This window comes from Anolis sagrei, chromosome 6 (genome assembly GCF_037176765.1).
Source record: "Anolis sagrei isolate rAnoSag1 chromosome 6, rAnoSag1.mat, whole genome shotgun sequence".
Taxonomy (NCBI): domain Eukaryota; kingdom Metazoa; phylum Chordata; class Lepidosauria; order Squamata; family Dactyloidae; genus Anolis; species Anolis sagrei.
In genome coordinates, this window is record NC_090026.1 from 66,404,453 (window position 1) to 66,417,514 (window position 13,062).

The 13,062-nt window shown below is 38.8% G+C and overlaps 1 protein-coding gene across 3 annotated transcripts in view; it reads left to right on the forward strand.

Moving 5' to 3' along the window:
* Nucleotides 1–13,062, forward strand: part of LOC132778530 (fidgetin-like protein 1) — a 60,052-nt gene that overhangs the window by 11,476 nt on the left and 35,514 nt on the right. Inside the window, exon 2 of one of the 3 annotated variants that reach the window (XM_067470171.1) lies at nt 3,189–3,295. The exons of the other annotated variants lie outside the window; for them this stretch is intronic. The gene's annotated coding sequence lies outside the window, so the exon portion shown is untranslated. The remainder of the gene's footprint in view (nt 1–3,188; nt 3,296–13,062) is intronic. 3 annotated transcript variants of the gene reach the window in all.

The following is a 13,062-nucleotide window of genomic DNA, read 5'->3' on the forward strand; positions in this document are numbered from 1 at the left end:
TAATGTATAATTAATGCAGTTGACACCACTTTAAGTGCCATGGAATCATGGGAGTTTTAGTTTTGCAAGGTCTTTAGCCTTCTTTGCCAAAGAGCTGGTGTACCACTAAACTCCCAGGACTCCATAGTATTGAGTCATGGCAGTCAAAGTGGTGTCAAACTGCAGTCATTCTACAATATAGATGCACCCAAAGTCAGACTGCTTGGCAAAATACATTTTTTTAAATATAACACATTGTGAAGCCCTGACTTGAATGCAAGAGACTTTGAACTCAATTGGGCTTAGTAATTATTATTTTTTGCATATCTTAAAAGAATAACCAGTGATCTTCTGTTTTTACAACAGTTGGAAAAAGCACCAATTGATATTATTCAATGGGTCAGCCTAAATGTGAAACATTTCTTATACTTCCATATGTACATATAGGTGCATACATGCACACACATTCTATATTGCACTCTTTCTTTCAGGCATGCAACCTATCCAGGCTGCCTTAATCTGAGCCATGGAGCTTTGTGAATGAATTTTATTTGGCCTCATAGAGCATACATGCTTGCACCGTGATACCATTTTTTGCTGAAATACTTAAGTTCTTTATTTCTACATCTTGCTGTCCTGAAACTGATTCTGCTGTCTTGATTTTGAATTGAGAAAATTGAACCTATTAGGGAAAATTGATATTAATATTATATTAATCACATTTCAAACAATGTGAAAGATGAATTTAAAAACCTTTCAGAATTATGTGCCTAAAACCTAGAACTGTATTACTGTACTGTTGGAAATATATTGGTAGTATACAAACAGATTGTCCCATAAAAAATGGAAATTATCTAAATGGGAACCTGCACACAATTAATAAAGTTAAAATGACTGTATGTTACAAGTTAACACATACAATCAGATCAGTGTCTGTCGTGAATAAGCTGACCTCCCAACAAGATTCATAGACAGGTTTCTTAAATTTAGGGCTGTCTATGTTGCATATTATATTTTATGTTATATTTTATGTTTTGTTTTATTTCACTATGTCTTGCATTTTCCCACACATATATTTTAAATTAATTTTAAGAAGAAAATTTAAAATAACTTTATCTATTATACACTGCCTTGAAGGCACTGCTACATTAAGAGGAAATAAAAAGCAAATGAAAGCAAATAGAATTTGAGATGCTAACTAATTTCAACATAATGTTATGCCATGGTATAACAACAACAAGTGAACATTCCTTTTATTTAAAGTAGGGATATGTAGATGTTCTTGAGTATTAACAAGAACTAGTTAAATAATAATAATAAAAACAAGGACTAGTTTGACTTGGCTGAATTCTTCTTGAAACAGGCACATAAAAGAAACCCGTTGCTTTGTGTTTTTCAGCTTTGCTGAACCAGTTGCCTAAATTTTCCATGATAAAAATCTAATTATTGTGTTGTGAAAGCTTGTAGGAAGTTAGTATAGGCCATTCAGCAAACGAACAATAACATTAAGTATCTTTGGTATTTCACAATGGATGAAAATGCAATTACTCTATAGCTCAGCATTGAATTCATTTTAGTGATACACTTCTTGACTGAAAAAATTATTTTATTTATGTCTGCTTATATTTTACTTCTCCCCAGCCCTGGGATTCAAATGTTGTTTTCAAAATTAAACCAGGCATGGTTAAGTGTCCACATCTTTGAACTGTACAACATTTAAAATATAATTCAGCCATAAACAAAAGTAAAAGCAATGTGTAAATGTACTATTATTTACAAAATCCGCAATACCATACATTATAGAAACCCCTTCCTTCATAAGCAATTCCCAAAAGCTTGTCAAAACCAGCTTGTCTTGGAAAAGGGTTCCAGAACCCAGGACAATCCACCTACTCTTATGTTCTCATTAGATCTACCTGTGAGGGTAATGCGATACCAAGAATGTGAAAGAAAATAATGCGGAAAAGTGAATGGGATAGATTTATGCAAAACTGACATGGACTGATTCATGCCTCCCTAAATCTTATACATATTTACTTGGAAGAAAGTCCCATTAAATTCAATGAGCATTTTGACTAAACATTTATAGGTTTACATTATACAGTCTATCCTTAGAATGTCATTCCCTTGTTGATATATTTTAGCAAGGGAAAATAATTTGCAGATGAAAAAAGAAGGCAGAGATTCGTATCTTGCCCAAGGCTATTTCCTTCTTGTTGATTGGGTTTTCCAAATTTAATGTCCTAATTTTTTTTCCACAGATATACATTTATATCAATATACAGGGTTAGTCAAAATACATAGGCCAATAAGCCATTCAATTGAATGGCTTATTGGCCTATGCATTTTGACTAACCCTGTATATCGAATAAGCTGCCTTCCCTTTGGAGAGCCGAGGGTAATGCATGTTGCTTTCCTGCTGCCACATACTACACAATTTATGTAGATTAATTGCACAAGTCACCTATTGAAGTTATTTATTTATTTATTTATTTACAGTATTTATATTCCGCCCTTCTCACCCCCCAGGGGACTCGAGGCGGATCACAATGCACATATACATGGCAAACATTCAATGCCATAGACACACAACATATATAGACAGACACACAGAGGCTATTTAACTTTCCAGCTTCATGAGGGTATACTTTATGAATTACAGCCACCGGGGGAGCTGTTGCTCCACCATCCACTTGTGACACTGATTGAGTACTTCCTCATTCTTTTGCATGCTGCTGGAGAGTTTTATGGCATCGTAAATTAGTTAAATTAGCCTCCCCGTACAAGCGGTACCTAAATTTCCTACTTAACAGATACAACTGTCTTTTGGGCTGCAAAGGTTGACAGCAAGCTAGACAAATGGTCAGGAGCTTACTCCGACCCGGGCTGGCTTGGAACTCATGGCCTTTCAGTCAGTAGTGATTTTAATGCAGCTGACTCCCAACCAACTGCGCCACAACCCAGTCCATTGCATGCTTTGATCTTGAACTTGGATCTTGGACATCCCACTCCAACCCTCTTGACTTCTAAGTTGCAGGAACATAAGCTATATAGACCACTAAATTCAATTTTCAACCGCTAAAACACTCAGTCAGCCATGTCTTTGCCTGCCACTTATTGAATAAGTCTTGTTCACATCTATGGTTGTTGGAAAGATGAGTTCAACATATATTATATTCTTTATAGTTTTTCTTTCTGCGCTCCTACAGAATTGCAGTATAGGCCCAATTCTCCTGTGGAACTGCAGCTTAGACAGTCACATTTGCCTTAGTAAGGCGCGTCACCTGGCAGAAGACTTCTAGACCTCTGAGTGCAGGTAAGTTGACATGGGAGTGGACAGCCATCCCACTTCTCTGGGCTACCTGAACACATACAGTACAGAAAGGCAATTATCTTGCATTAGTGTTAGTCATGCGTATAACCTGTGATTTTAAAAGTTCTGTCATTTCAATAGTTCTTCTTGATTTACTGAAATTACAGTGTTCCATTTTAGACACTGGCCTTTAGGCAGTATATATATTCCCCTTTCTGCTATTCTTTTATAATGGGTCCTCGTGTTTTAAAAGTGATCACCGTACCATTAAGTCAATTATGCTGCTTCACAAAAGTTTAACAATCCAATACAAAAGAAAATACAAGGCTGAGCAGGTGAAAAGATTATTAGTTCCTTTGAGAATCATTGCACTGCCAAATTTTATAACTCCAAATTAGAGCCCTTTTAGGATTTCCAGAACCAAGGCAGCACAGCCAATGATAGGGGATTCTGGAAGATGATGTCCAACTTTTTTTGTTTTTACAAGTGGAAAATGTCTGTTCTAAAACCTAAGGTCTTATTTTACTGCTGCATTGCTGTATAAAGGAATAAAATCCCATTTTGGGACAAGGAAAAAGCAGTGCAAATCTAATTAGCAGAGAGATTTGCACTGAAGGTAATATACTTGCTTTGATGGATGGCTTCATAAGATAAGAAACCAAGTAGACCAGTCTGTACTGGTATATGTTACTGACAGGATTCCAGTTAGTATCAAAGCCTTCTGTGCAAGTTCATGTATAATCCTGAAGTATGATGGTTATGAAATCAGTGGAGAAAACACAATTTTAATGTTAGGTAGATTTGGATACCAGTGTGCCCCAGGTAAGCATCAAACAGTCACATGAAATAGCCAGATGAGTAGCACTGTGTGCATCCTTCGTTCCAGAGATCCATGTACTTTACTGCTTTTTAAAGAATCAACTTGGAACTGGCAGTATCTAAAATTTGTTAAAAGTATTTCTACAAATCTGGGAAAACAAGAATTGTCCATTCATGGGCAATGTACCACTTTTACTTTAAAAAGGGAGCCATGAGTGCACTCTCATGTGAAATATCAAATATTTAAAGTAAAGAAAGTAAAAAAAAAACCGAACTAATATGTTGTATGGCCATGTTCCAGAAGCATTCTCTCCTGATGTTTTCCCACATCTATGGCAGGCATCCTGAGAGGTTGTGAGGTATGTTGGAAATTAGGCAAATGAGGTTTATATATCTGTGAAATATCCAGCATAGGAGAAAGAACACTCTGTCTGTTTGAACAAAATCTGGCTACCAGTATTAAGAAACTATAAAATCAGAACAATAAATAAAGAACAACGCTCAGAAAACTGGGGAATTCCAGACATAAAACAATAAGGGCCAGTTAACACCTCCCAACAAAGGATCCCCCAGGTAGGAAGCAGCCAAGCTTTGAAGCTGCAAGGCCATTAAATGCTAATCAAGGTGGCCAATTGCAACATTGACACCTGCCTCAAAGAGACAAGAGTTCTTTTTCCAACCCTGGACATTCCACAGACATATAAACCTCACTTGCCTAGTTTTCAACAGACCTCAAAACTTTTGAGAATGCCTGTTATAGATGTTGGCGAAACATCAGGAGAGAATGCTTCTTGAACATGGCCATACATCCCAGAAAACTCACAGCAACCCAATGATGAAATAGAATAAAATAGCATGGGGAAACTATGTGACTTCTTTTGCCATAGTTGTCATAGTTATTAGTCACAGGCCTTGTCACTTACAGTCATATTTCAGAATATTCTGATTCTTTCTTAACTGAAAGAAGACTGTTTTTCAAAAGCTTGGGCTGAGCACTGTGTTATGTGGTATATGTAGAACCAAAGTCCTTTGGTAAAAGGTTCTGCTCAATCATTTCACAATAAAGATTCAGCAAGTGAGAGAGAAACTACAATTGTAACAAGCCTTTCATAGACAGCTTGTCTAAACATTTAAAGCTACATGGGGCAGATACTAGTACTTCTTTGATCAGCAGAATTTAAGTAACATAGATCAACCAAGGAATATAGTAAACATTTTAAAGTAACTGGAGAGAGTATTTAATTTTAGATACTTCATAAAAATGTAGTATTGTTTAATCAGATTAGCCCTTTCAGCTGGTCGCTACTGGTCAAAGAACATTTAATCAAGCTTGCAAACTTTGTGTTTTGTCTGTTCATTTGTTTGTTTGTTTTCCTAAAAATGTAATACAAATGTCTGGTTGCTCCTGACACGATAAATAAATAAAGCCCTTTTAGCTCAGTGTTATCTGTACCGACTAAATAGCAATGGCCCTCCAGATTTTCCAAATAAAATGAATAGGAGGTATAAGCACACCCCAAAAGCCTCTCTGAAAGAATGCATTAGCAAATGACACACTTGCTGAAATAAAGACATTTGTGGTGGTTTTCGTACAGGTTGAGAACCAATTCCCTTACAATATCACAAAAGCATGAGAACTTCTTTTCCAATCATCAAGTTAGCAGACGACACCAAATTGGGAGGGATAGCCAATACTCCAGAGGACAGGAGCAGGATTCAAAACGATCTTGACAGATTAGAAAGATGGGCCAAAACTAACAAAATGAAGTTCAACACTGACAAATGCAAGATACTCCACTTTGGCAGGAAAAACGAAATACAAAGATACAGAATGGGGGATGCTTGGTTCGAGAGCAGTACGTGTGAAAAAGATCTTGGAGTCCTCGTGGACAACAAGTTAAACATGAGCCAACAATGTGAAGCGGCGGCAAAAAAACCCAATGGGATGTTGGCCTGCATCAATAGGAGCACAGTGTCTAGATCTAGGGAAGTAATGCTACCCCTCTATTCCGCTTTGGTTAGACCACATCTGGAATATTGTGTCCAGTTCTGGGCACCACAATTCAAGAGAGATATTGACAAGCTGGAATGTGTCCAGAGGAGAGCGACTAAAATGATAAAAGGTCTGGAGAACAAGCTCTATGAGGAGCGGCTTAAGGAGCTGGGCATGTTTAGCCTGAAGAAGAGAAGGCTGAGAGGGGATATGAAGGAGCCATGTATAAATATGTGAGAGGAAGCCACAGGGAGGAGGGAGCAAGCTTGTTTTCTGCTTCCTTGGAGACTAGGACGCGGAACAATGGCTTCAAACTACAAGAGAGGAGATTCCATCTGAACATGAGGAAGAACTTCCTGACTGTGAGAGCCGTTCAGCAGTGGAACTCTCTGCCCCGGAGTGTGGTGGAGGCTCCTTCTTTGGAAGCTTTTAAACAGAGGCTGGATGGCCATCTGTCAGGGGTGATTTGAATGCAATATTCCTGCTTCTTGGCAGGGGGTTGGACTGGATGGCCCATGAGGTCTCTTCCAACTCTTTGATTCTATGATTCTATGATTCAATGCTGTTTGTTGTTGTTCATTCGTTCAGTCGCTTCCAACTCTTCGTGACCTCATGGATAATCCCATGCCAGAGCGCCCTGTGATGGATTCCCTTATTGAGGGGGCCTCACAGAATCATGAGCAAATGAGATCGTCTTCCCTATAGAAATGAAACACAGAGTCTCTGTGCACACAGAGACTACTTATATGTAGGGTTGTTGTAGGTTTTTTCGGGCTATATGGTCGTGTTCCAGAGGCATTCTCTCCTGACGTTTTGTCTGCATCTATGGCAAGCATCCTCAGAGGTAGTGAGGTCTGTTGAAACTAGGAAAAAAGGACTCTTGTCCCACCTTGGTTATTCCACAGATATATAAACCCTTTTTTCCTAGTTCCAACAGACCTCACTACCTCTGAGGATGCTTGCCATAGATGCAGGCGAAATGTCAGGAGAAAATGCCTCTGGAACATGGCCATATAGCCCAAAAAAACCTACAACAACCCTGTGATTCCAGCCATGAAAGCCTTCGGCAATACTTATATGTAGCTCCTTTTCTAATGTGCTTACAGTGGCTAGATTGATTTACCATTGATGTTTAATTCTATTTTAATGTTTGTATATTTTTGGATTTTAAATTTTATTGAAATGCTTTTCTCTCATTTGCGGAAAGAAAAAGCAGGGTATAAATAAACATAATAATAATAATAATAATAATAATAATAATAATCTCAAGAAAGGCTCTCAAGAATAGAAGATGCTAATCATTTTTGTCTTCTGTAAAGGAGTTGGAAAGACTCACTCCTGCTCCCAACACATGCCTGGGCTTGTGTGAACTTCTCGTGTTCATAATGAAACCTCATTAGCTACTTCCTACACACACGGGTCTCGGTTAAACAGTGCTGTGCTCTTTTCTCATTCCACAATGAATAATTTCCTCTTCCCTGATCATGATTGTATATATCATGTCAACCATATAGCTAGCCACTCAATGTACTAATAGCAGCAGTTTGGTATCCGGTGTTCCATCTCTTTAGTTGTCTGCTAAAGCCATTTACTTGAAAAGGATTAGATTTAATTGAGGATGTTTATGTCCTCTGTCCAGGATGTTTGAGTGATGATACAGCATATGTAGTAAAGGGAGGATAATCCATCCACCGTCAACCAAGTCATTACTTAAAGGCACCTGCTAATAGTGCTGCCAGTTCATCTCCAGGATGTTTCCATTTTAGAGCTAATCTTGACCAAACGCTTAGAAAATGGAAGCTGTAGATCTGTGCTGTTGTCAGTATCTTCCTTGTAGTTGCTGCACTTACATACCTAGTACAAAACCGCTGCTCAGTGCTCTGTTGGCAGTTTTAGGATGGTGTGGTGAATGTGGGTGGAGTTAGGAGTTGGGGATATGGAACATTCGGCATTGACTTAGTCAATTTAACATATATGTTCACTGTGAAGGAGAGGTCATGTAAAAGAGTACTACTCACTCATCCTTCCTCCTGATTGTCATAGGCAGGGTTGAGTATGATTGTTTTCCAAAGACAGAGTCTTTGCAGTGAGTTAGAACAACTGAATCCCTTTCCATTGCCTATGAGCCAATTTCTAGCTTCCACATTTAGCAATCCTGTTGTCGTTGTGACTCGCCAATTGACATGGGACTTTTGTTGGTTTTGATTTGCTTGGAATGCATCTGTGCGTGAATTTGTTTTATGTGTTGGGATTGGGACAGTGCGACCAACACACAATCTTCACACAAATAGGTTCTAGACCAGGCAAACTTTGGCCCTACGGGTGTTTTGGATCAACTCCCACAATTTGTAACAACCAGTAGTAGCCATTGACAGCTCCATTTTTAATTTGTTTTTTAAAATCCCCTTTAAGGCCATGTTTGGACTTTTACTACTTTAAAAAATTCCATAGTCTTAGGTATGTGTTATGTTAAGAACTACTTTCTTTTCACTGTTGGATTGTGCCCAAGATTTCTTACAAGTGCCATTCTACATGACATTTAGCAAAAGAAGCATATAATTTGAGTAATAGAACAGATGTAATCTGTGCAGGGAGAGGCATAAATCTCAGTTAAATGGAAAAAAAATAAAAAGATGCCCTTAAACCTAACTTTATTGTAGAGAAAATTGAAGGTTGAAGGGCTGCATGAGAAAATGGACTGCTTGTCTTAAAACCTTCTCTGTGACAACAGAGGCAGCAAAGTCAAATCTCAGAGACAGCCTGAGTATCTGTAAAATGGCAGGAAACTACATCAGCAAAATCTAAACATCTCTTTCCAGCAACTCAAATCTCTCTTATATCCTCATCTATAATTATTCTTATAAGTTAGGATGCCAACTCTTTTCCACTTCCTTCCCCATACAGTTTCCTTTACAAAATTTTGAGAGCCGCGATAGACACAAAACTGATGTTCCCACATTTTCTGGAATCTGCTTAAATCAACCACAAACCTGTTTTTCCTCTATCGATTGGCTTAGTTACAAACATCACTATAATCTGATAAAGGGGGTCCCTTTGGTATCTGCTAGAGTTTGATTCCCATACCCCTCATGGATACCGAGACCCATTGGTTCTCAAGTCCCAATATATATAACGGCGTAGTAAAATATATGTATAAAATGACATATATCATATATATATATCATATATCAAATGACAAAATCAGGGTTGCCTTTTGGAATTTATTAATATTTCATAAGTAGCCGTCCCCTGCCACATGTTGCTGTGGCCCAGTCTGGTGATCTGGAAAATAAAGTAATGTGAAAGTGTTGGTTTCTAATGTATGTAATTTCTTTATGCTTGTGAGTAAACAGTATTGTTTGCTGTTTCTTTGTCAGTGTTGATGTAGAGATTGTCTGGTTTGCCTACTCTGGAAGAGGCAACATATCATTGTCCTTCTTTAGGGGTCCCTTTCAAATCTATGATACTATACCTCTGTGTGTGTGAATCATATATATCTATCTATATCTATGGCTGGATGGCTCTTTGTCAGGGGGGCTTTGATTACATTTTCTTACCCTGGTGAAGGGAGTTGGACTGGATGGCCTTAAGTATTTTCTGCTGGTCATGGAGGTTCTTTGTGGGAAGTTGCCCCAATTCTGTCATTCGTGGGGTTCAGAATGCTCTTTGATTGTAGGTGAACTATAAATCTCAGTAACTATGACTCCCAATTGCCAAGGTCTATTTCCCCCAAATCCCATTTGTGTGCATATTTGGGCATATGGAATATTCATGCCAAGTTTGGTCCAGATCCATCATTGTTTGAATCCACAGTGCTCTAAAACTCCCAAACTCAAGGTCAATGTCCACCAAACTCTTCTAGTGTTTTCTGTTGATCATGGGAGTTTTGTGTGCCATGATTGGTTCAATTCCATCATTGGTGGAATTCAGAATGCTCTTTGATTGTAGGTGAACTATAAATCCCAGCAACTACAACTCCCAAATGACAAAATCTATTTTTTGAGTGATGGTCATTTGTTGGCCTGATAGGTGTCTTGTTTCCAAATTTGGTGTCAATACGTCCAGTGGTTTTTTGAGTTATGTTAATCCCACAAATGAGCATTACATTTTTATTTATATAGATATTTTCAATCTGGATGGATGAATTTGTGGATACAGAATCCATGGATTTGAGGGATTTACTGTATTTATTTTTGTACTGGGAGATAATGAGTGGCATGAAGTTTATTTATTTAGGGCATTTCTATCCCGTCCTTCTCACCTCCGAAGAGGGACTCAGGACAGCTTACAGCGGGCAGTCATTAGATGCCAAAAAACAAAACATTAAAACACACAGTTACAATTAACACAAACAGAGTTACAATTAATACAATACTTTGTTAATTAGTTCTCAAAAGTTATCAATACTTCGTTTTCACATATGGTGCTCTGTGTTGTTGCTACTCTCTCCACTGGAAGACTGGAATTAAGGACAGCTGGTGTTGTTTGTTAGCTAGAGCTCCACCACGTTTTAAATATTTGCATTGTGGTTGTGACATGTGGCCAAACAAGTTTTAGTGGCTGTTATATGTATTATTGATGTAAGAAACATGGTACTTTAGGAAGAAATAAATGCTATTTTTTTTTGCTATTTATCGAGTACAGTTGCCCAGTTCTTCACATGCACCAGACTGGGCTTAACTGTTAACATTCCATTCATCCCTCTCAAAGCTTTAGGTTTCAATTTAATGCTTCTCTACACAGAGCAAAAGGCTACAGATGAGAATGCATGGGGTAAATATTTGCTTTCTTTTGTAGAGGAGCCAATAGATTGGCTAAGCAAAGCATAATTTGATGTCCGCCAACTCATGCAAACAATTTTTTTCCTGATGAATCCTCCACTTCTGAACCAGGCAGTCAATTCAACAAGGAAAGCACTTGCTTCTGAACAGTAAAAAAATGCTCAAGATAGGGTTGTTTTAGGTCAGGGTATAGGAAGTCATTTTTACCGAGGACACATCAGCCTTATGGTTACCATCAAAGGGCGATTTATATTAAGTCAGCATAAATTTATCCTTGTTCAACATTTACACAAATGACCAGCCACTGCCAGAAGGGACAGAGAGTTTCATCTATGCTGATGATCGTGCCATTACCACTCAGACAGGGAGCTTTGAGATGGTTGAACAGAAGCTCTCCGAAGCTCTAGGTGCTCTTACTGCCTATTACAGGGAAAACCAACTGATCCCAAATCCATCTAAAACACAGACATGTGCCTTTCACCTTAAGAACAGACAAGCATCCCGAGCTCTGAGGATTACCTGGGAAGGAATCCCACTGGAGCATTGCAACACACCCAAATACCTGGGAGTCACTCTGGACCGTGCTCTGACCTACAAGAAACACTGCCTGAACATCAAGCAAAAAGTGGGTACTAGAAACAATATCATACGAAGGCTGACTGGCACAACCTGGGGATCACAGCCAGACACAGTGAAGACATCTGCCCTTGTGCTATGCTTCTCTGCTGCTGAGTACGCATGCCCAGTGTGGAACACATCTCACCACACTAAAACAGTGGATGTGGCTCTTAATGAGACATGCTGCATTATCACAGGGTGTCTGCGCCCTACACCATTGGAGAAATTACAATGCTTAGCCGGTATTGCACCACCTGACATCTGCCGGGAAGTAGCAGCCAATACTGAAAGGACCAAGGCAGAGACATCTCCAGCTAATCCCCTGCTTGGGTATCAGCTAGCACGTCGACGACTTAAATCAAGAAATAGTTTTCTTAGATCTACAGAGACACTTGCTAGAACACCTCAGCAAGCGAGAGTCCAAAAGTGGCAGGCTCAAACCCAGCACCTCAATCCGTGGGTGATACCAGATGAGAGACTCCCCCCTGGGCACACAGAAGACTGGGCGACTTGGAAGGTGCTGAACAGACTGCGTTCTGGCACCACGAGATGCAGAGCCAATCTTAAGAAATGGGGCTACAAAGTTGAATTCATGACATGCGAGTTCGGAGAAGAGCAAACCACTGACCACTTGCTGCAATGCAACCTGAGCCCTGCCACTTGCACAATGGAGGACCTCCTTGAGGAACACCAAAGGCACTCCAAGTGGCCAGATACTGGTCAAAGGACATTTAATCAACTACCAAGTTTGCAAAATCTGTGTTTTTTATCCGTTTGTTTGTTTTGTTCTGTTAGAAATGTAATACAAGCTATTTAGCTATATTTCCCTGGCATTCAAAGCAGTCCACGTGAAATGATGTGGTGGGCTGGATTCGGGACACAGACCATGCATTTGGCAAATGTGTTTCAGGGTTGCCATAAGTTGGAAATGACTTGAAAGCACACAACAACAAGAGAGCTAATAATTGAAAGAAAGGCTGTCAGTACTTTCTTTTTTATTTTCTAGAACAGTTATGCAGTCCTTTAAATATTTACTCAAATGTAAGCACAACTTGTTCAGTATTTACACCCTTGTAAATTATATTTAGTATCTCCCAAATCAATTTGACAGTTTCTGTGGTTCACTTTCTTGGACTAATTCTGATATAATTTGTGCACTGCAGTGCCTGTAATGTCTTTTCGGAAGAGATTCCTATAATGTGTCTTCTTGGCAAGGTGTATCAGAATGGCATAAATTGTTACTTATGTAATAGTCAAAGTCATATATGCGATCGTGGTGATAATGATATTGCTATAGAAATCTTTCATTTGATAGCCCATTCATAATTGTTTCTATTTTTCAATAAAGACTGCTGAACAGAGTGTAAGGCACTCAATTTACTATAAATTCTATGGGCATAATTTTGGTAGGGAGAACTCAATCATATAATCATAGAAACTAGTCCTTTTCTTTAGATAGACAACACATACATCTCCTATTGAGGCAGTGTTTATCAACCTGGAGGTCGGGACCCAGGAGGGGACACGAGGGGATGTTAGAGGGGTTACCAAAGACCATC